The following is a 24,486-nucleotide window of genomic DNA, read 5'->3' as shown; positions in this document are numbered from 1 at the left end:
ACTTTCCTGTTTCTTTTCAGGAGGAGGCTATTCAGAACTGTATATCTTTGATCCCTAAGTAGGGTAGTAGGCAGGAGTCTTAAATAGGGTACTCGATCCCAAGCCTACAGGAGGTCAGTAAGCATTAAAGTTTCCTGTTTCTTTTCAGGAGGAGGCTATTCAGAACTGTATATCTTTGATCCCTAAGTAGGGTAGTAGGCAGGAGTCTTAAATAGGGTACTCTATCCCAAGCCTACAGGAGGTCAGTAAGCATTAAAGTTTCCTGTTTCTTTTCAGGAGGAGGCTATTCAGAACTGTATATCTTTGATCCCTAAGTAGGGTAGTAGGCAGGAGTCTTAAATAGGTACTGATCCCAAGCCTACAGGAGGTCAGTAAGCATTAAAGTTTCCTGTTTCTTTTCAGGAGGAGGCTATTCAGAACTGTATATCTTTGATCCCTAAGTAGGGTAGTAGGCAGGAGTCTTAAATAGAGTACTTGATCCCAAGCCTACAGGAGGTCAGTAAGCATTAAAGTTTCCTGTTTCTTTTCAGGAGGAGGCTATTCAGAACTGTATATCTTTGATCCCTAAGTAGGGTAGTAGGCAGGAGTCTTAAATAGGGTACTCGATCCCAAGCCTACAGGAGGTCAGTAAGCATTAAAGTTTCCTGTTTCTTTTCAGGAGGAGGCTATTCAGAACTGTATATCTTTGATCCCTAAGTAGGGTAGTAGGCAGGAGTCTTAAATAGGGTACTCGATCCCAAGCCTACAGGAGGTCAGTAAGCATTAAAGTTTCCTGTTTCTTTTCAGGAGGAGGCTATTCAGAACTGTATATCTTTGATCCCTAAGTAGGGTAGTAGGCAGGAGTCTTAAATAGGGTACTCGATCCCAAGCCTACAGGAGGTCAGTAAGCATTAAAGACCATATGATACTCCAAAGGCAGGAGCGCACAGCAGCCAGGGAAAAAATATATATATATACAAATATATGTGTGTGTGTGTGTGTATATATATATATATATATATATATATATATATATATATATATATATATATATACTGCATATACATAGGGTCTATATTATATAATCGACTGCTTAACTTGTCGAACACCTAAATGTTGACAGCTAAGGAATGAAAACTTACAATGTCAAATGGACAGTTAAGCAAATTCTTTCATCAGGAAATAATTCGCTTGACCATCCCAAACTAAAACTTCCAAGCCGTGCCCCCCACACACCCCCAACTAGATATACCAACTCTGTAATCGCTCTACATTGGGGAAAGGGCAAATTCCCGATAATGGTCATAATGCCGATCTGGAAAAGTTTGCATCCTCATTAGAGAATGGTTGTGTGCATTCATTAATATGGTATCAGCATTCTGATAACAAATCGCACTACAGTGGGGATCAGAAATGTACCCTTTTCCTCACTGTAGTGCGATCTTGCAGCTGGAATAAATAATATGCAGGAGGTGTGAGGTGTAACATTACCAGTAACATGGAATTTTGACACTGGAACTTCCTGTTTTCAAATGTCGATTCTGTGGTTGCCATTTCTGACATTTTGGTAATTCTGCATTACCAAATTCAGATAACGAATATGATCAAAAAGTGGAAAATTGTTTTGATTTTTCCACATTTTGTAGTAAACCTACACATACACACGCACACACATTTTATATATATATATATATATATATATATATATATATATATATATATATATTAAATAAAATGAGACGCAGAAGGCTGTAAACTCCAGAATAAGGCCTTTACTCAGTGCAAAAACACAAGCGCTTTCACAGTTAAGCTTTTTCAGGTGTAAATAAGCACTAATAAAACACACCTTTATATACAAGAGGTATATCACATGATACAAAGTCATATGACAATAGGCCTATATAACTCAATTATATCATGAACAGCTTATCTAAAACTTTATTAATACAAAAATATATAAAAAATATATAAAACATGTATAAAATCTATCATATGAACATATATATGCATAGCTTATATAAAAAAGCATATATTTAAACAAAATGCTCAACGTTTCAAGGGCCTACTCTTTAGTCTTGGTCTCAAAGAAATACATTCATTGAGACCATGACCATCAGTACTCCTAAGTCTGGTAATCCAGACAGCTTCCAAGCTCTCAGTTCTATTACTGATGTCACCCTGTCTCAAGCTCTCATAAGTCAGACCTATCACTCTAAAATTAAAAACTTGGGAACTGTCTGTATTGAGAACATGTCTAGCAAGTGCATTGGTCTTATTTCCCTTCTTAATATTATAACAATGTTCCCTAATACGTTCCTTAAGGCATCTGTCTTGCCAACATAGAATTTGGCACAGACCATACAACAAGCAAGATAAACAACATGTTTACTGTTACATGTAGCTGGAATCCTAAAAATATATTCTCTACCTTGATCAGGGTGAAGAAATGTCATACTACTATCTATATAACAACACCAATTGCAGTGTCCACATGGATTGGTGCCACTATTACCACTGTCATGTCTATTCTCTTTAGGATAACACAATCTCCTCTTGAGGGACCTCTCATTTCTAAAACTAATCTTAGGGACATAATCAACAATACTGGCAATCTCATCATCTGTCATTAAAACCTGCCAGTGTTTCTTAATATCAACATATTTATTCACATCTGCAGTATACTTCAAAGAAATTCTTAAGCTAGTCTGAGTGGAAACTCTAATAACATCTCCAGGAGAATCCTTCCTCAAAGAGAAAAATGGTCTAGCTTGTTGACCTCGCTTGTCTATTGCTCCTGGTATCTGTTTTGTTAAAAACGTATCATTATATCTTCTATCTTTCAAATGCCTCATTACCCTGCCTACTTCACAATTGAAATCCTCATCTCTAACATTGAGCCTAGAACCCCTCATTACTTGGTTAGTGACTATGTTCTTAAATATACGAGGTGGATGTGCACTGCTGTGATGTAGAAGATGGTTAACATGACACTCCTTCCTATGCTGCCAATATGCCCCTAAGAGTCAACTCAGTGGATAGGGAACCTGGGTATGCATACAGACAGCAGCCATATGTTCAACCACCATGTATCCTTAGGGAGATATTGTCAACATGGTAAGTAGCTGGGATGATTGGCTTCCCAAATGGCTTTATTAGTGACTTTCATGTAATGAGGTTCTGTACTAGTAAGCAGGCAGGACAGAGAATCACTACTGTACATGAAAAGATGGTGAATCTAGTTGCATGTTGTTGGTATTCATCACAGTAATGACTGATGCTTTTTCTACATCTTACTCAGATTAAAACCTGAGCTTTGTCTGGCTAAGATCTAGCTGTATTCAACTGGATGTATAACAGAATTTAAGTACCTTTTATCTGCACTTTTTCAAATAATACAGCATTTTAATTGATTTACTTGTGTTGCATTGAATATTAACTGAAATGGAACTTTTGAGACTTTTTTTCATTTAGTGCTTGCTAGATTTTTACTGCCTGTTAGAATTCCTGCATAGACAGTAATTGCTGATGGGGGTAGTCTCATTCATTGATATTCTGTTACTGCCTATTTAAGTGGTACATTTGGAATATTTTCTGCTTAAAACCTGAGCTTTGGCCGGCTAAGATCTAGCTGTAGTCAACTGGACGTACAAGAGAATTTAAGTACCTTCTCCCTGCACTTTTTTTCAAATAATACAGCATTTTAATTGATTTATTTGTGTTGCACTGAATATTAACTGAACTGGAACTTTTGACTCTGTTTTGTTCAGTTAGTTCCCCACCCACCCTCCCTGGTTTTGTCTTGGTGTTAATTTTGGTGGCTTTGAAACTGCCCGCCCCTCTTGTAAATTTGTGTTTGGATACTCCTACTAGGCCCATCTCATTTGCTCACTCAACTGAGTGCAGTGATATCATATTCTGATTTCAGGCACTCCAACTGTGTACAAAGAGAGCATCTGGGAAAGAGAACAAAAATAAGCTCGTTTCCTGCCTTTCCTGTAAGTGGTCTAGACTGTAGGCTTCTGAGCCCCCAAGCCTTTCTGTGTTGGAGGAAAGCCTTCTAGCTTAATTTTGTTTCTTAGAACTAGCCAGTTTTCTAGTTTCAGTACTCAAATCTGTTTCTTTGAACTCGGCACTTGTTCAGAACTCGTAAGTACTAAATAAGTTGCAAATTACTACAGCACTCAACTTCCCTCACTTGTCTAGAGGAAAGCAGTTTTTAGTACTTAATAAATAAGCACTTATCCAGGCATGTCTAAGGGTCAGCTCCGGGTGATTTCTCCTGTCTACCTGATGAATCTGGGCATCTTGCGGCAATGCAGCAATTGCCTCATGTACACAGACAACCCTCTCCTCCTACCACCCAACACTACAAACTGTGAGAGATGCACTTATATAGCCAAACTGGAAGCAAAGCTCTCTTCCCCCAAGACTGGACTAGAAAGTCAAAAGGAGAAGGTAAATACTTGCACCACACCACACTCATCACATAGTCCCTCAAAACCTACACCACCAAAACACATACATAGAAACACAAAACACACACCACATTCGCGAAGACTCTCAATGAAAACCTGCCCAAGCATCAGGGACCTCCAAAGCAGAAAAGTAAGCAAACTCCACCTAACAACACAACCCAAATGACACACAGCCCACAAACTCAGTGTGCCACTCAACCACAGCCCATAAAGCATAACAACGTACCCAATACTCTTGTCATAGGTGACTCTATAGTCAGGCACACTGATGTTCCACTCATCAAGCTAAACAAGGAGAAAGTTACTGTCAGCTGCCTGTCAGATGCCAGGATCCGCCACATAATGCACTCACTCAGATCACTCCACAACAAGTACAAATATGACAGTCATTGTCCATGTTGGTGTGAATGACCCGAGACGTACCTCCCTGGACTACATGAAAAGAGACATGGAGGAACTCTCCGATCTTGTAGCCCAGGCAGGTATGATGCTAGCCCTGAGTAGCATCCTGCCATCACCCAGAATGATACCACAGTACAAGGACAAAATGACTGACTTCAACAATTGGCTAAGCTTCTGGTGTCATTCTAAGGGGATCCAGTATTTGTCTGCCTGGGACCACATGATCGACAGACCACAATGCTTTGCCAGAGATGGCCTGCACCTGTTGCCCTTGGGATTCTGGAAACTGGCTAAGGCTCTTGCCACCCCTATAGTACCTTTTTTAGGAAAGGTTCAAATGACAAATTCACCACCATAACAGGTACAAGCAAGCAAAATCTGATGGCAATGCTAGAAGTCTAAACCTCAAAATGCACTCACTCGAAGCACTCCTTAAAATGGAGAACATCAACATCTGTGCAGTGACAGAGACCTGGTTCAAAGCTCCAGAGATCACCCATGTGTTACCTGCTTATAATTCATACCATACCTTTCGGCCACCTAACCCAGAACGAAGCACTAAAGGTGGAGGCATGTCCATATTCATTAAGGATATCCACACCTCCAGGCTAGTTGCACAGCATAATGCATCCGAGATTATCCAAGTGCAACTAATTCTGGGCAAGACCGCAATCCAAATTGTAGCTTGCTACAGACCCCTACCATGCCCAAGATTCCCACTCCTCATTTCTTGATACACTGGAAAGTATTAGGGTACAACCCAACACCTTAATAATGGGTGATTTCAACTACCCCACCATTAACTGGGGAAACTACTCATGTACCAACTCCTTTGCTCAACATTTTCTGGAATTCATAAATTCCAATGCCTTGAATCAACTTTTTCACATCCCCACCAGGGGCAGCAATATCCTAGACCTGGTCATTACCAATGTGGGCAACCGGTGTTCCACACCAGAGGTCAATTCCTTGTTGGTCAGATCCGACCACAAGCTAATCACCCTAGACATTCACATCTTGCCCCCACCCCCAATTAGGGAAACCACTGTAAAAAATGTTTCCAAAGCCAACTTCACACTTCTTAAGACAGAAGTGGCAAACTTCATGACACCCATGCAGACAGACAATAGAGGTACAACTGCTGAATCCTGCACTTTATAAGCACTTACATGAGTGCATGGATCATGCTATCCCTAATAAAACCAAGATGCTATCCTCCAAAAAAAGGAAGCCAATCTGGTGGTTCTCTGCCATAAACAAACTCCACAAGAGAAGAAAGAAGCTGTTGCAAAAAAAGAGTAAAATCCCATGACTGGAGGAACTCCCTGGTCAACCTCAGTAACAAGCTGAGATCCCTCATAAAATCCTCCAAAGCTACTTACGAAAACAAAATTGCCACTGACTCTAAAGACAACCACAACACATTCTATAGCTATGTCAAGAATCTCAATGGCAACACTCAGATCTGCTCTGAGTTACAGCACAATGGCACTAAATATACAGAACCAACTGCTATTGCCAACATCCTGACAGATAGGTTCAATGCTAACTTTACCCCCCCTCCCACCCCCTAGAGGGCCCATCTCTATACCGGAAGAATGCAAAGTTCCTGTAACCATGGATGCACAGGTAAAAAACACACTCTCCAAAGCCAAGAACACAGCATCCATGGGACCTGACAATATCCCAGGCTGCGTTCTACACGAACTACAGAATGAATTGGCACCCTACCTAAGTACCATGTTCAATCATAGCCTCACCTCAGGCTTTGTGCCCACTGAAAGGCACACCGCAAAGGTTATCCCACTCCACAAAGAGGGATCCACGATGGACCCTGGGGACTACTGCCCCATTAGCCTAATGAGCCTTGTCTGCAAGGCCATGGAACATATCATCATGAAACTCATAAACAAAGACATTGGTCATCTCCAAACTCTGGACCCTACCCAGTTCGGGTTTGGAAAAGGCAGATTATGTCTCCTAAACCTGATTGACTTATTTGAAGCAGTCACCAAAGCCATAAATGAGGGTAAGGTGGTTCACACAGCTTATCTAGATCTCCCCAAGGCTTTCAACACCATTCCCCACTCTGGAATTATAGATAAGCTCACTAAACTAGGTATAAATCCCCATGTCACAAGATGGGTTGCCAACTGGCTAATGGACAGAACCCACACTGTGAAAGTAGCAGACTCCAAATCCGACTTCAGACCAGTGACAAGTGGAGTACCACAGGGTTCAGTCCTGGGTCCTCTCCTGTTAGCCTGTACTTCAGAGAAGTAGATACCAAACATAGAAGGCCTTTGGCTAACAAAGTTTGCAGATGACTGCAAACTAGGAGCCATAATCGAAACTCCTAATGATGTGGCCATACTACAAAAGGGCCTCACTGAGACAGATGCCTGGTGTCAAAGTCATGGCCTGAAGCTCAATGCCAAAAAGTGTATTGTCATTCCCTTTGGTAAAAACTCTGTACCCATGAACTACCACACAAGTGGTAGTCTACTTAATGCCGAAAGTATGATAAGAGACCTTGGGACACAGGTGGACAGTAGTCTCTCTTTTGATAATCACATCACCACAGCGGTCAGGAAATCCTTCTATATGGCTCACCTCATCACAAAAGGTTTCTCATCCAGAATAAAAGAGGTCATTGTTCCCCTCTACTCATCACTCATTAGACCCATTATAGAGTACAACGCTCCTTTTGGTATGTACCTCACAAGACATCTACAACAACTAGAAAGGCCACAGAAATACCTCACAAAGAGGATTACTGGCCTCAAACAGATGCCCTAAGCAGACCATCTCAAAAAACTCCAGCTTTACTTTGTCGCATATCGCCTACTCAGAGGCGATCTCTGCCTAACATACAGACTGCCTATCTATATCAAACAGAGCTCCTCATTAGCACTCAAGAAAAATCTTGATGACTGGATGGGAAATAGGAAATTCACCCCAAGGAACACTTCTGTGGCTCTGCTCAACAAGTAAGGGTATGGTATACAAGTCCAAAGAGGTCATTATCGCACTGTACTCCACCTTTATTAAACCAAAGAGGACAATGCTCCATTTGGTATGTATCTCACCAGGCATATGCAGCAAGTAGAGTGACCTCAGAGGTTCTTCACAAAAAGAATACAAGGTGTAACAAACCTGCCTTATGTAGAGTGCCTTAAAGCCATTTCCTTCTACTCAGTCTCCTATAGATTGCTGAGGGGTGATCTATGCCTGACTTACAAGGCATCTGCAAACTCCACAGTTATGAATCTCCTACATATTCGTAAGTCAAAGAATACCAGAAATACAAAATCTAGGGACTTCAGTTTGTCTGTGACTTAAACAGAACATGTTAGAGAGGCAGATGTGTCCCAAAGGCCTAAATGATAATATATAATATGCCTTTGATAATAATATATTATATAATATATAATATACCTGTCACCCCTGGGATTTCGGATATTGGCTAAGGCTCTTGCCACCCCCATAGTGCCTTTTTTAGGCAAGGCTCAAATTCTAAACCTACCACCCTAGAAAACAAAAATGGGAAGAAACTGAGGGTAATGCTGCTCAATGCCAGAAGTCTAAATCTCAAAATGCACGCACTCGAGGCCCTTCTCAGTATGGAGAACATCGATGTCTGTGCTGTAACTGAAACCTGGTTCAAGGCTCCTGAGAGCACCCCGGCACTATTAGGTTTTACCTCATATCATGCGTTCCGGCCCCAAAACCCGGACCACACCACAAAAGGAGGGTGTATCCATATTCATAAAGGATACCCACACCTCCAGGTTGGTGGCAACGCATGAAGCTTGGGAAACCATCCAGGTGCAACTAACCATAGGCAAAACTGCTCTACAAATTGTAGCATGCTACAGGCCACCCTCTCAAACTCAGGAACCCCACACAGCCTTCCTGAAGACACTGGAGGGTATAAATGTATCTCCAAACACCATCATATTGGGTGACTTCAACTACCCAAATATAGACTGTGAACATTACTCAAGCCCTAACTTTCTAGCCCAACGGTTCCTGGAGTTCATAAATTCAAATGCCATGGAACAGCTTGTCACTGTTCCCACGAGAGGAGAAAATATACTAGATCTCATTGTCACAAACATGGGGACAAAATGCTCCACACCGGAAGTATATCCCTCATTGGTGAGATCTGATCATAAACTAATCTCACTGGAAATCCACATCCGCCCCATCCCAAACAAAAAGACCATAGTGAAGAACTTCTCTAAAGCAAACTTCACACTACTCAAGACTGGTGTGGTATCCTTCAAGGCCCCTGAGCCAGAGGAAACCACAACCCAAGCTGCGGAAGCCCTTACAAATGCCTTCTATGAACACCTCCAGGACTGCATGGATCAGGCAATCCCAAATAAAACCAAGACTCTTTCCACAAAGGGCAAACGTCCAGTCTGGTGGACCCCAGCCATTAACAAACTTTACAATAAGAGGAGAAAGCTATTACATGATAGAACAAAATCCATAAAAGGGAAGTCACCCCTGATCATTATTAGTAAAAAAATACGAGCACTCATAAAATCAACTAAGGCCAATTTTGAGAGAAAAATTGCCATGGATTCAAAGGACAATCATAAGGCCTTTTTCAGCTATGTTAGGAACCTGGGTGGAAACTCCCAGATATGCTCAGAATTAGTCCAAAATTATACAAAAATCACTGAACCCACAGACATTGCCAACATACTGGCAGACAGGTTCAGTGCAAACTTCTCCCCCCTCACCCCCTAAAGGAGAGATAACTATCCCAGCTGAGTGTAGCCTCCCGGACATCTCAAATGCGCAGGTAAAAGCTGCTCTCTCTAAAGCTAAAAACACAGCATCAATGGGACCGGATGGTGTCCCCGGCTGTGTGCTACACGAGCTAAATGAGGAATTAAACCCGCACATAAGGCAGCTGTTTAATCTCAGCCTTACCACAGGATACGTGCCCAAGGAGTGGCGTCACGGCAACTGTGGTCCCACTCCACAAAGGCGGCGCCTCTACGGACCCTGGTAATTACCGCCCCATAAGCTTAACAAGTCTAGTCTGCAAAGCTATGGAGAGGATCATAATGGAGCTCATAAACAAAGATATAGGGGACTTGCAGACATTGGACCCGACCCAGTTTGGCTTTGTCAAGGGAAGATCATGCCTTTTGAACTTGGTCGACTTCTTCGAAACAGTCACCAAGGCCATTGATGAGGGAAAGGCAGTCCATACAGCCTACCTTGACCTTGCAAAGGCTTTCGACACAATACCCCACTCGGGTATTGTAGAAAAACTTACCAGCTTAAATGTAAAGCCATATGTCACAAGATGGGTTGCAAACTGGCTTAAGGACAGAACCCACAGGGTTAGAGTTGCTGGCGCTGTGTCAGACTCCAAGCCTGTCACAAGTGGTGTCCCACAGGGCTCGGTCCTTGGCCCTTATTGTTTGGCATCTACTTCCCAGAAGTACAGGCCAACATGGGAGGACTTTGGCTGACAAAGTTTGCAGCCGACTGCAAACTGGGCGCCATAGTGGAAAGTGCATCGGACACGGATATCCTTCAGAAGGGACTCACGGAAACAGATAGCTGGTGCCAGAGCCATGGCCTGAAGTTAAACGCCAAAAATGTATAGTCATACCCTTCGGGAAAAACAAGGTAACCCCAAGCTACCATATAGGTGGCAATCCACTAAGCACAGAAGAGGTTATCAGGGACCTGGGGACCCAGGTTGACAGTGGCCTTTCTTTTGACACTCACGTTGCTAAAGTGGTTAGAAAGACCTTCTACATTGCCCACCTGATCATGAAGGGATTCACATCCAGATCTAGTGAGGTCATTGTTCCCTGTACTCTTCATTTATCAGACCAATGATCGAGTACAATGCCCCATTCGGGATGTATCTCACCCGACATCTGCAGCAATTGGAGAGACCCCAAAAGTTCCTCACCAAAAGGATAATGGGACTCCAAAATCTGTCATATGCTGCCAGATTGAAGAAACTCCAGCTCTATTCAGTCGCATACCGTCTGCTCAGAGGTGACATGTGCCTGACATACAAGGCCATGTCCAACCCGGAATTAATGGACATGCTCCACCTCAAAAATCCAAATCCACCAAAACCACTAGAGCAAGCGACTTAAACCTTAGCACAGATATAAATAGGACGTGCTGGAGGGATAGATTTATCACTCAGAGACTCCCTATGCTGTGGAATAAAATCCCAGTCCATGTGAGGCAGAGCACCTCGCTGACTCTGTTCAAGAGAAATCTAGACCTGTGGATGGGAGATCGTAGGTTTACCCCGGAAATCATCTCTGTGTCACTGCTGGACAGAGGCACAACAAACTAATGGGCACAGTATTTTTTCATATAAGGGGTGGCGTAAGCCACAAAAATTTGGGCTAGGCTTATAAATGCCTTAGGGCAGATAGCCTAGTATAAACCTATGAACCTATGAACCTATGAAGCAGGTGGAGAATGTGAATGACATGCTAATGCCAGGTTAACATCCTGAAATGGAGGGGTGGTCACCGTTTGCCAAACCACTCCCACAAAACAGAAAGCATGCATGCAGTGCAGCAGCATAATGCCAAGGAGTGTGGATGTGGCTCAGATCAGCTGGTGACAGTAGCTATCTTTAATATTTGTGTGGAAGCATGTGCAGTGGGAGGGGAAGGAAGTCTTTACAATCACAAAATGTTCCTGTATCAGACACCCATGGGTGAAATTAAGATCACTAAAAACACTCAGATGGGTCAGGTAAGAGCACAAACAACCTAAATGGCCCCTCCATTTGGCCTTTAACTCTCTGCTGGATATGCTCAGTACAGGGAAACCAATGGCGTCAAGAAAGATGGGAGAGATTTTATTGATTGGCAGACATGGGAAATGAACATAGGAAAAATACAAATGTTTTTATTTTTTCTTATTTCACATAGGATCATAGGAACTTACTAGGCTATTCGGCCTGAAGCCCTTACAAGCCAAGCCAAGAATTTAGCCCATGTTCTGACAAGTCAGCACCTGATGCCCCTGTCCAGCAGGGACCCAGGTGAAGTTCCAGTGGTGTATTTTCTGTTCCCAATCCAGTTATCTACACTGCTCGTAAAAAGGGTTAATGAAGTACTCTGCTTGATGTGGAGAGGGAGTCTATTTCATAGAAGGAGGAGTCTTTGGGACACAAATCTGTTCTTCCAGCGAGTCCTATTGATGTCACAGACCAGGTTGAGGTCGTGCATGTGGCTTACTCCAGTGGAGCTTGACATGCGGATATCCCGACAGCAGTCCCACCAAGGCAGGGTCTGAGATTGCTTTGCATGCCTGACAGAGGACTCCTCCGAGTCTTTATGAGATGGAGTAGAGGGACAGGGCTTTTAACCATTCTGCGTTTGGATTCTCCTGGTAAGGCACCTCTCTAGTGTCTCCAGTTGCTGCATGTGCTTTGTGAGGTACATGGCAAAAGGGCCATTGTACTCAATAATGGGTCTTATAAAGGAAGAATACAGGGATGTTATGACCTCTTTGTCTCTGGATGAGATACCCTTATTAATGAGGTGGGCCATGTAGAAAGCTTTCCATACAATGGAGACAATATGGTGGTCAAAAGTCAGTTTGCTATCAACCTGGGTGCCCCAAGTCCCACATGACCGATTGCATTCTTAGGACCTTGTTATTAATGTGATAATTTGTGGGGACATCACTATCCCCAGGTCTATATAACATAATTTAATCGAACAGCACTTGCATTGAAAATGCCATTTATTGAATTCGCTCTTGTGGGGGCTGCACTCCTCACACCCCCCGTTAATTATATATACCAACTCTGAGATCTCACTTCTGTGAGGAAAGGGCAAATTTTCTGATCTTCACTGCAATCTCACTATAAACGGCTTGATGGCTGGCATTTTGATGTAAAATGCTATTCAATCAAATTACTTTTTGATAATGTACTCCAGACCCCTATCCCCAAAGGGGATGCTGATGCATTTTTTGGCATTAAATTTGAGGCCATGTTTCTGTCACCAGTCATTTGTTTGGGTAAGACCATCTTGGAGGATGTTCACATCACTAGTGGAATTGATGACAGTGCACAGCTTGCAGTCATCTACAAACTTCGTGAACCACACCCTACTGGTTTTGGTCTACACCTCACAAAAGTGTATCCCAAACAGCACAGGCACACAGACCGATCCCTGGGGTACACCTCTCATTACGTGTCTGCTGCTTGAGGTGGCTTTCCCTATTTTGACTAGGTGGGTTCTACCAGTGAGCCAGTTTGTTACCCATCTGGTAACATATAGATTGATTCCTAGTTGAGAGAGTTTATGTATTATGCCTGATGGGGAATAGTATCGAATGCTTTGGCCAGGTCAAGGTAGGTGGTGTGACCATCTTCCCCTCCTCCATGGCTTATGTGACCATCTCAAAGAAGTCAACTAAATTTAACAGGTATGACCTCCCCTTGATGAAACCAAACTGTGTGGGATCAAGTGTTTGGAGGTTGCCAATGTCCTTGTTAATGAGGTCCATGATAATCCTTTCCATGGCCTTGCAGATCAGGCTAGTTAGGCTGATGGGAGGCTAGTTAGGCTGATGGGTCTATAATTTCTTGGATCAATGGACAGTCCACCCTTGTGCAAAGGGATGAAAGTGGCAGTCCTCCACTCGGCTGGGACAAAGCCTGTACTCAGGCTTTGGTTGAACAGGGTGCCTAATGGTGCTGTAAGTTCCTGCCTGAGTTCATGTAGGATGCAGCCTGGTATGTTATCGGGTTTCGTGGAGGCTGTATTTTTTTGCCTTTGAGAGCGAAGTGATGACTTGCTCCCTAGAGGTAAGGGGAGGGGGCAGGTGCTGGGGATGTCCTGATTTAGTGATGGGGGAACAGAGGGGTGTCTGACCCTGTCTGCCAACAGGTTGGGTATATATACAGCGTTTGTGTATGTGGTGTCCTTGACCACCAATTCTGAGCAGATCTGAGTGCCTCCTTTGAGACTGCAGATATGTGTGAAGAAGGCCTTATGACGGTCTTTAGTAGATTTGGCCAGTTTGGACTTGAAGTTTGCTTTGGAGGATTTCACTAGTCCTCTTATTTGCTTGTTCATGCTAAGCAGACATTCCTTCCAATTAGGCACCTGCTACTTCTTGGTCCTGGACAACAATTTTTTTTTCCTTTTATTATAGAGTTTATTTATTGCAGCTGTCCACCAGACAGGTTTGTTCTTCCTTGAGGAGAATGATTTTGTCCCGTTGGGTATTCCTGATTCCATGCAGCAATATAAATGCTTGTATAGTACTTTTATGTAGGTCTGGATATTTGTGCCAGTTCCTATGGAGGGGGAGGCAGCTGTGAAACTGATTTTACCTTCCTTTAGGATCAGCTTTGTTGAAGTTTTTTTCGTTTGATCCTAGCTGGGGTGGGGTCAGAGGAGATGGTGACTTCAAAAGTGACAGCTTTGTGGTTGGATCTTACCAGGGATGGTGACATTGTAAGGATGTTGCAGTGGTAACTCATGTTGGTTAATATAAAGTTCAAGGTATTATCACCTCTTGTAGGAGTGTCGATCAGCTGGTCCAAGGCATTTGCATTGGCAAAATCAGGATATCTCTGGACATTTGTGTTTTGGCATGAGTAGTTTTTCCAATCTATGGTTGAATAGTTAAAGTCATCCAGGATCAGGGTAAGGGTTGAATCTTGATAGATTCAAAAAGGTCTAGGTAGGTGAAGTGGGCATCTTGAGTCAAAGTTGGGGTCCTGTAGCTAGCTATGATTTCAATAGCGGTCTTGTCAATTGTTAGCTGCACCTGGAGTGTCTCTTGTGTGTCATACTGTTTGACCAGCCTGGAGTTTGTATGTCTTTACTATATATTGCAGTTCCATCTCCTTTTGCTTTGATGCCCATGGTTTGGGGTCTGAATAAATGATACGATGGTAACCTGGTGGTGCTCTCCACAGCTTTGAAACAGGTTTCTGTGACTGCACAAATGTCATCATCTTCCAGGGTTAAGAATGCCTGCAGTTTCATGTTTAGACTCCTGGCATTTAGCAGCATGATCTTTAATTTGCATTTTGAAGAAATGTTCATGTTGGTAGTTTTGATCTCATGGCATTGCTTAAAGGCAGTATAGTGCAGGCAAGAGCCTTTGCCAGAAGCCTGAAGCCAAAGGGAGACAGATGCAGGCCATCTCTGGCAAAGCATAGTGGTCTATCGATTATGTCTTCCCAGGCTGTCAGGTACTGGAACCCCTTGGAATGACACCAGAAACTAAGCCAATTGTTAAAGTCAATAATTTTCTGTTTGTATTGAGGCATCCTTCTGGGTGATGGTAGAATGCAGTTTAAAGCTAGGAACATACCTGCCTGGGACACATATTCAGTGAGCTCGATCATGTGTCTCTTCATAAAGTCCAGGGAGGTACATGACAGAGTCATAACAATACCTGTTGTTGACAGACCTAAGTGCATGGGTGATATGGCACATTCTGGCACCTGACAACCACTAACCACGACTTTCTCCATATCCAGCCTGGTGAGGGACACATTTGTGTGTCTCACAATGGAGTCTCCTATGACTAATTTTTTGGCTTTATACTTAGGCCTTAGTGGCTGTGAGACACAGGTGTGGGGACTATGTGTGGAGTGTGGAGTGTGGACTAAGTGTAGTGTGCGGTGTGGTGGGCAGTGGAGTTTGTATGTGTTTTTGCCTCAGAGGTCTCTTTTGTTTGGGTATGTTTTTGTTGAGGACCTCCACATATGTGGGTATATGTTGTGTAGGTGTGGGTGCTGTTTGAGGTGTGGTGTTTGTGTTGACATCCTTCTCAGTGCCAGATATACTGGCTTGTGAGGAAGACAGCATAGACTCTAGCTTCTTCATATAATTGCATCTCACAAATTGTGTTCCTAGGTGGTAGTAGCAGGGGGTTGTCCATGTACATGAGGCAGTTGCTACACTGTCTCAGGATGCCCATATCAACCAGGCTGGCAGGAGAAACAATAGGGAACTGTCCATCTATATTTGTCAGAATCTGAGGGAGATATGCCAGAGAGAACCAAGGGAGTAAAGGGTGAAAGGTCAAGAGGAGTACTACTAGGTGATCACACAAGTGCTACTAAGGGAAAATTTGCAGCTGGAATACCTAGCAATGGAACAAAAACAGTGCAGCTGTGGTGCGTTATGTACAAAAAAGTCCAAACAAGCTCAAAAGCAGGGTTTAAATACCAGAAAAATAGAATATTCTAGTAACATGGAAATCTAGCCTATTTCTATTGTTTCTCCTGCTGTTCCTGAACTGTTTGAAAGTTTCTGTGAGGCCATTTTTGCTTGGGCTGAAGGAGGGTCTCTCTGTTCATCAGTGGCAGTGACTAACATTGAGCAGGTGGTTACTGACTTGAAACTGTAGTTTTATTGGCCACTAGGGGTCATTTCCATAACTCCTTCATCTTCCTCTCTTAAAACCTAGGTGCCTCGTGGTTTGAGCGTCTTTTCAGGCTTGTTGGCTGTTGGTGAAGCACCCTCCAAGAGGAAAAAATGCTGAGAGGAGCCACTTTTGAGATTTTAAGTATTTTTTCTCTGTTTATTTGCTAAGTTTTTCTGCATAGCTGCCTAGCTTGAGCATTTTCTGGCTTGTTAAACTTGATTTCTGTATTAGTAGCTGTATTTAGAGCACAACCAAAAGCTGTTTGCTGAATTTCCTGTTTGCACTTAATTTTAAATCGCTTTTTTCTTAAAACTTGCATATTTTCTGTCCTTGACCTAGCACTCTTGTGTGGGGTCATTTACTGCACTGTTAGAACTTGATATTACTTGTGAACCTCTGCTATCTCTGTAAAAACAAACAAAAATCTTGCTTTTTCCCACTTTTCTGAGAGTTAAAAGTTCAGTTACAGGCTTGCTGTTCCTGAACTGTTTGAAAGTTTCTGTGAGGCCATTTTTGCTTGGGCTGAAGGATCTCTGTTCATCAGTGGCAGTGACTAACATTGAGCAGCTTCCCTGGTGGTTACTGACTTGAAACTGTAGTTTTATTTTCCCTTTTGGGTCTATTCCTGCTTCTTTCCGGCCCCTGCTATCAAGCACTTTTTTAAGCTTTAAGCGGCGAGTTGCCACTAGTTAAACAAGGTTAAACTCTTTCTGGCTCCAGAAAGTCTGTTCTTCAATTTTTCCCTTAGAACTGCTCCGTTAGAAACCTAAACAGTTACACCTACACTAAAAAGTACAGCACTTGTTCCAAATAGCTTTTCTTCTCAAAAGCTCAGCACTTGTCTTATAAGCATATCCCTTGTCTTATAAGCATTCTTGCAGGTCAAGCACTCCTATATTATACAAATCTCTCACTAGCAAAACCCACAGGAGTGCACACTTCCCTGCTAAGCCCACTACTTTTCTGTCTCATACCAACTCATAATTCTTTCTAGCATGTCGAAGGGTCAGATGCTGGCATCCTCTCCTGCCCATTTGGTGAATCTGGGAATTCTGAGACAATGTTACAATTGCCTCATGTACACGGACAACCATCTCCTCCTCCCATGTAACACTAACACTTGTGAGAGATGCAGCTATTTAGCCAGACTGGAGGCTGAGCTCTCTCAACTCAGGACTGGCAAGACCAGGCAGGAGGAGAAGGCAACTACTCACACCACAATACCAGTCTCACATAACTCAACCACACCACTGAATCAAACACATAAACACACTAAGACATACTGGCTCTGAGTAAAATTTACCTAAACAGCAGAGGCCTCCAAAGCAGACACCCAAGCAACTGCAAACTCAATACACCACACAAACAACACATAAACAACAAAATCAGTGTGCAAAGCAGTCACTGCCCTTAAGGCCAAATACAACACCAAACATACTTGTCATAGGTGACTCCATAGTCAGACTGAGTAAGGAGAAGGATACATAACACAAGCACTCAGGTCTCTCAACGACTCAGTCATTGTCTGGTGTCAACGACCTGAGGACGCACTCTTGGGACTACATGAAAAGAGACATTGAGGAGCTCTCTGATTATGTAGCCCAGGCAGGTATGACCCTGACCTTGAGCAGTATCCTACCTTCACCTAGAATGATGCCACAATACAGTGATAAGATGATCAGCTTTAATAATTGGCTTAAATTCTGGTGTCATTCAAAGGGGATCAATGTCTGTCTGCCTGGGATGACATGCTGGACAAGCCACGCTCTGCTTCTTCAAGGGACGGCTCCTGTCACCCCTAGGCTCAAACTCTAAACCTACCACCCTAGAACACAAAAAGTAAAAACTAAGGGTAATGCTGCTCAAATGAAGTCTCAATCTCAAGATGCACGCACTCGAGGCCCTTCTCAGTATGGAGAACATCGATGTCTGTGCTGTGACAGAAACCTGGTTCAAGGCTCCTGAGAGCACCCCAGCACTAGCAGGTTTCACCTCATATCATGCAAAATCTGGACAACACCAAGAAAGGAGGGTGTCCATATTCATAAAGGACACCCACACCTCAAGGTTGGTGGCAGAGACCATCCAGGTGCAATTAACCATAGGCAAGACTGCTCTGCAATTTGTAGCATGTTACAGGCCACCCTCTCAAACTCAGGAACCTCACATGGCCTTCCTGAAAACAATGGAGGGGATAAATGTATCTCCAAACACTATCATACTAGGTGACTTCAACTACCCTAATATAGACTGGGAACACTACTCAAGCCCAAACACTCTAGCCCAAAGGTTCCTGGAGTTCATAAACTCAAATGCCATGGAACAACTAGTCACCATCCCCACAAGAGGAGAAAACATACTTGATCTCATCATCACTTACATGGGATCACAATGTTCAACACCGGAAGTATACCCCTCACTGGTGAGATCAGATCATAAACTAATCTCGCTGGAGGTCCTCATCCCGCCCACCTGAAACAAAAAGACCACAGTGAAAAACTCACACTTCTAAAACTAGTGTGGTCTCCTTTAAGGCCCCTGAGCCAGTGGTAAACATTACTCAAACCGCTGAATCACTTACAAATGCCCACCTACAGGACTGTATGGATCAGGCAATCCCAAACAAAACTAAGACTCTTTGTACCAAAGGCAAGCATCCAGTCTGGTGGACCCTAGCCATAAACAAGCTCTACAACAAAAGGAGGAAGCTACTACAAGATAGAGCAAAATCCTTGAAAGGTAAGACACCTTTGATCATTATAAGTAAAAAACTAAGAGCTCTCATAAAATCATCCAAGGCAAATTTTGAGAGAAAAATCGCCAAGGACTCAAAAGACAATCATAAGGCCTTCTTTAGCTATGTTAGAAACCTAGGAGGAAACTCCCAGATATGCTCAGAATTAGTTCAAAATGATGTGAAGATTACTGAACCTACATTGCCAACATACTGGCTGACAGGTTCAGTGCAAACTTGAGATATCTATACCAGAGGATTGTAGCCCCCAACATCTCCCAGGTGAGAGCTGCTCTCCAAAGCAAAACACAGCATCCATGGGACGGATGGTTTCCCGGCTGTGTGCTCCATGAACTCAATGAGGAATTAAACCCCAGTTAGGACAGCTGTTTAATCTTAGCCTCACCTCAGGATGGTGCCTCCACCGACCCTGGATTCCCATTAGCTTGACAAAACTTATCTGCAAAGCCATGGAGAGGATCATAATGGAACTCATAAATAAAGACATAGGAACTTGCAGACTTTGGATCCAACCCAGTTTGGCTTTGTCAAAGGCAGGTCATGCCTTTTAAACTTGGTTGACTTTTTGAGACAGTCACCAAGGCCATTGATGAGGAAAGGCAGTCCATACAGCCTACCTTGACCTGGCAAAGGCCTTCCACTCAGGTATCATCAAAAACTCATCAGCTTGAATGTAAACCCATACATCACAAGATGGGTTGCAAACTGGCTAAGTGACAGAACCCACAGGGTCAGAGTTGCTGGAGCCATGTCAGACTCAAAGCCTGTCACAAGTGGTGTCCCACAGGGCTCAGTCCTGGGTCCACTCTTGTTATCTACTTTTCTGAAGTACAAGCAAACACAGGAGGGTTATGGCTGACAAAGTTTGCAGATGACTGCAAACTAACACATCTGACACAGATATCCTTCAGAAGGGCCTCACAGAAATGGATAACTGGTGCCAGAGCCATGGCCTAAAGTTAAATGCCAAGAAATGCATAGTCATACCCTTAAAACAAGGTTACCCATAGCTACCATATAGGTGGCAATCCACTGAGCACAGAAGAAGTCATCAGGGATCTGGGGACCCAGGTTGACAGTAACCTTTCGTTTGACACTCATGTTGCTAAAGTAGTTAGAAAAACCTTCTACATTGCCCACCTGATCATGAAGGGATTCACATCTAGATCAAGGGAGGTCATCGCCCCTGTACTCATCACTCATTAGACCTATGATTGAGTACAATGCCCCATTCGGAATGTATCTGACCAGACACCTGCAGCAGCTAGAAAGGCCCCAAAAGTTCCTCACCAAAAGGATAAAGGGTCTCAAAAATATGTCTTATGCTGCCCGACTGAAAGAACTCCAGCTCTATTCAGTCTCATACCGCTTGCTCAGAGGTGACCTGTGCCTGACATATAAGGCCATGTCAAACCCTGATTTGATGAATATGCTTCACCTCAAAAATCTAGATCCCTCAGAACCACAAGGGCGGGAGACTTAAACCTTGACACGGTTATTAATAGAACATGCTGGAGGGACAGATTCATCACCCAGAGACTCCCTATGCTGTGGAACAAAATCCCGGTACAAGTGAGGCAGAGCACCTCGCTGGCCTTGTTCAAGAGGAATCTTGACCAATGGATGGGGGATCGCAGATATACCCCAGGGATTACTTCAGTGTCACTGCTTGACAGAGGCACAGCAAAATAACAGGCATAGTTTTATTCAAACTAAAGGGGTGGCGAAAGCCAAATAACTATGGGCTACGCTTATAAATGCCCTTGGGCAGATAGCCTAGTATGAACCTATGAACCTATGTGCTAAAGATGAGGAACTACACTGTTGGGCTACAGCTGTATCTAAGGGAAAAATTGTTGAAATTATCTGTCCGGCTGTGGCACACAATTACGCAGCAGTTTTCACTGCTGGGCGATGAGCAAACAAGCAAAAACCCACTCAGTGGTTGGAAACTAAATACCAGAAGGTTAAAACTAAAAACAACTTTAAAAAAAGCTCAAAAAAAAACACAATGGGGTGCTTACTCCAAGCCCTAGACTACCCAACCTTTACCAGCCAAGGACCAATCAGCACAATCTTCTCACTTTAGTACAGAAGGGCCCTTTCTAATCCAAGATGGCCTGGAAAATGTGCTCAGAACAAACAACCTCTACATATAAACAACCAGGCCCAGAAACAGTAATCCTGAGTCACATTTGATTACTGAAGCGGTACACTGATCACAACTGACCATTTGCAGGTAATTCCCAGGTGAAATAATTCACAAAGAAATAGAAGAAAAAAAAAAAGATAACAGGAAAGGACATTAGCTATACATATCGCAAAAAAAATCAATATATAACAAAAACTGTACTGTGGCAATTAATAGATGTAGCAATAATATGAGAAAAATGCCATATTTGGAATTTGCATGATTATATTTCAGGTTTATATTGTGGTGGCGATGCTGTGGGATAATGAGATTTATGGCAGGAATGGTGGAGAAGTATTTCTACCGACTAAGGGCACAAATCATTGATAGGAAAAAGTCAAATGTTGGTTTCTGAATTTTAGTGGTATTTAAATAGTTTCTTCTCATTTTATTTGGTTTTGCCAGAAAAATGTGTTTCCACAGTTGCGCAACTCATTTATCAAGTAATACCTTATTTCCCCACTCTAACTTTGCAGACTATTAAGTGCTACATTGTTTCCCTGTGACAAATCAGCTATTTTCCCTCCATTTAACTACATGCAACTTAGTTGCTGGTACAGTAAAGTTTTGAACAGTCTGAAAGATAGTGACAATTATTCTGTAGTGGAGGATGAGCTTCTGTTTATCGAAAGGAAGGGATGACATCAGTATATTTCTTGGAAAACTAGCATTACTGCCCAAAGCCAAGGGCTGTTATTGGCCTCAATGCTCCAAAATGTAAAAAGAGAAAAGACATGGGCGTTCAGAAGCCATGAGGCTGGAAAATAGCAAGGCCTTAATGAATGATTTGTATATATCCCATAGGCCTCCACTTCAGGAGGTTTAAGGTATTACACAGTGAAGACTCTATCATAGCCAAACTTGGAGATTTTACTGAATGGTTTGTTTGTGTGACCATTTTACTCTTCAGGTATATATAATATTTAATTTGCTTTAAAACAAATTTCATTGACAACCAAAAAAACACTGACACAAATGATCAAAAACACATTTTATCAAAAATACAAATCTTGAAACATATTTCACAGAAAATTTCATACACGAAGTATACCTCTGAAACCTTCCACAACCCACTCCCTCTAATGCCGCTATCATACATTTGTGGAGAAAAGAGAAAGCTCCGCACATGCTGAATCACTGCTGGCTCACAAACACACACTTCTACAGATGGAAATGCAACATAACAGTGGGTATTAGCAATGTACAAATATTGATCAACACTAACTTTTATTTTAATTCCAAGGTTCCAAAACCATACTTGCAGTGATCTTCTAACCCTTACACAGTTTTCTATCAAACATGATTTAGTGATATGTGTTTGCAATGAAATGTGTTTTCAATCACTTATATCATTATTTTTTGTTTTTGATGAAATGTGCATTAGAGCAAATGAAATGTAACCATATTTATATAGATTTAATATCAAAATGTTGCATAGCAGTTGCAGGAAAATTGGATGGTTGAAATCATGGTTCCAAGATTCCATAACGTTGATCTGTACATGTTCGAATCCACCATTCGCTCATATGAGGTTGATGTTCTGACTGGAGATCTCACTATAGTGGGGATCGGAAAATTTACTCTTTTCCTCAGTGTAGTGTGACATCCCAGTTTGTATATATAATAAGCAGGGGATGTGAGGGGCACAGCCCCCCACATGGGGGTGCAAGGGGGCTTGCCCCCTGCAAAACGTTTTCAGAAAATCAGTGGAGGTCAAGGTACATTGGGTAATATTGATAATGAATTTCAAATTATCCACATTACCACATTTGTTTTGATTAAATAATGTTATTTTTGACTTTTTTTCAACTATGTCATTATTCAAACAAATATGTTTCTAAATTTTAATAGTAAACCTTTCTGTATATCTATATATCTACACATATACATAAATAAGAGAAAAGTTGTGTGTGAACCCCAGCTAGATAGTGCTGGGTTATAGCCTGCCCTGTAAAAAAATGCTAAATGTATCGCTTTACTTTTGTATCAAAATCTGTGTGGTCAGCCTTCTTTACAATTTGAGGAGGATTCACTATTTAAGAATCAGTGCTGTGGTATTCATAAAATCAGTAGCTGATGCTAGGACATGCATCACTGAGTGGTTAGCAAGCACAAAATGGCTATGTCACCATAGGTACTAAACTCCAGTGCTACAGCTCTATTTGCAGAATATGCTTTGCTCTTGTTCTGACAGTAAGAATTGTCAATTGTTACATAATGATGAAATATACTGATGCTTCCCCGTCCTTTTTATAAAGGGACATGACTTGTTGACATGGTCTTTGTCATAATGCTGCAAGAATTTCACTGTATCCAGCAGTGGCAGTTAGCGACCTCACAACAAGGGAGGGGAAACTGCAGGAAGCAAGTAAATAGGTGAGACTAACTGGAATGGGGTAGGGCTCTATTACAGCAGCTCAATGACCATTACCTATGATCAGCAGATGTGTTGCTTTATTTTTATCCGCAGACTACCTCAGTATGCATCCACTCATTAAAGCCACTTTACTGGCTATATTACATGTCGTGTCTGACTGCAATCATCAAGGCCAGAGAAAGATGACATGGAGCCCTAGACAAAGGATCCTGAAGGTCCACTGTCACGTACTTACCCCCTGCACTTCCCCAGTGCCCCTCCCCTGTTTTCTCATCCTGATCACACACTATTCAGAGTATGAAACGGCAAGAATGAAGTAATCAGTCTTACTTTTTACCCCTCCTATGTTAGTAAGGCACCTTAACTGGCCAAGATTCTACTGCAAAACGTCATGAGGATGCAATTAAATTAAGCTGGATATCTAGGCCCCCAGAAATCATGTGGTTCTAAAAGCTCTGAGGTGAACCTTAAAGTTTTTTTTTTTAATACAACTTTCAAGTTTTGTCTAAACTTTATATTTAAAGCTAACAAAATAGTAGCCCATCAATAATCTGAGAAAAAATGCAAGTATATCAATTTCATCTGGGAATAGTGACTGCCTTCCTGTCCATCCAAAGAGAGATACTTACTTTGTATGTATCCTTCTAGTATTAGACTGGGATGAAAGTAAAAGTACACATGGGCTGAGGCTTTTATTATACAGATAATGGTCTGGAAGAAGAAACCAAAGCATAAGGATAAAACTCACACAGAGACAAAAAAATACATGTTGATGTCTGTAATGGAAAGTGAAAACAATTATGACCAACATTTTCATCACAGGCAGTCCTCTAACGCATTAATTACAGCTACTTTATTAAATGTGCTCATCTCAGATAGCAGATTTTAT

The sequence above is a fragment of the Protopterus annectens genome, chromosome 14.part0 (genome assembly GCF_019279795.1).
Source record: "Protopterus annectens isolate FY-2018-M chromosome 14.part0, PAN1.0, whole genome shotgun sequence".
NCBI classification, from domain to species: Eukaryota; Metazoa; Chordata; order Ceratodontiformes; family Protopteridae; genus Protopterus; species Protopterus annectens.
This window is presented reverse-complemented; position numbering follows the sequence as displayed.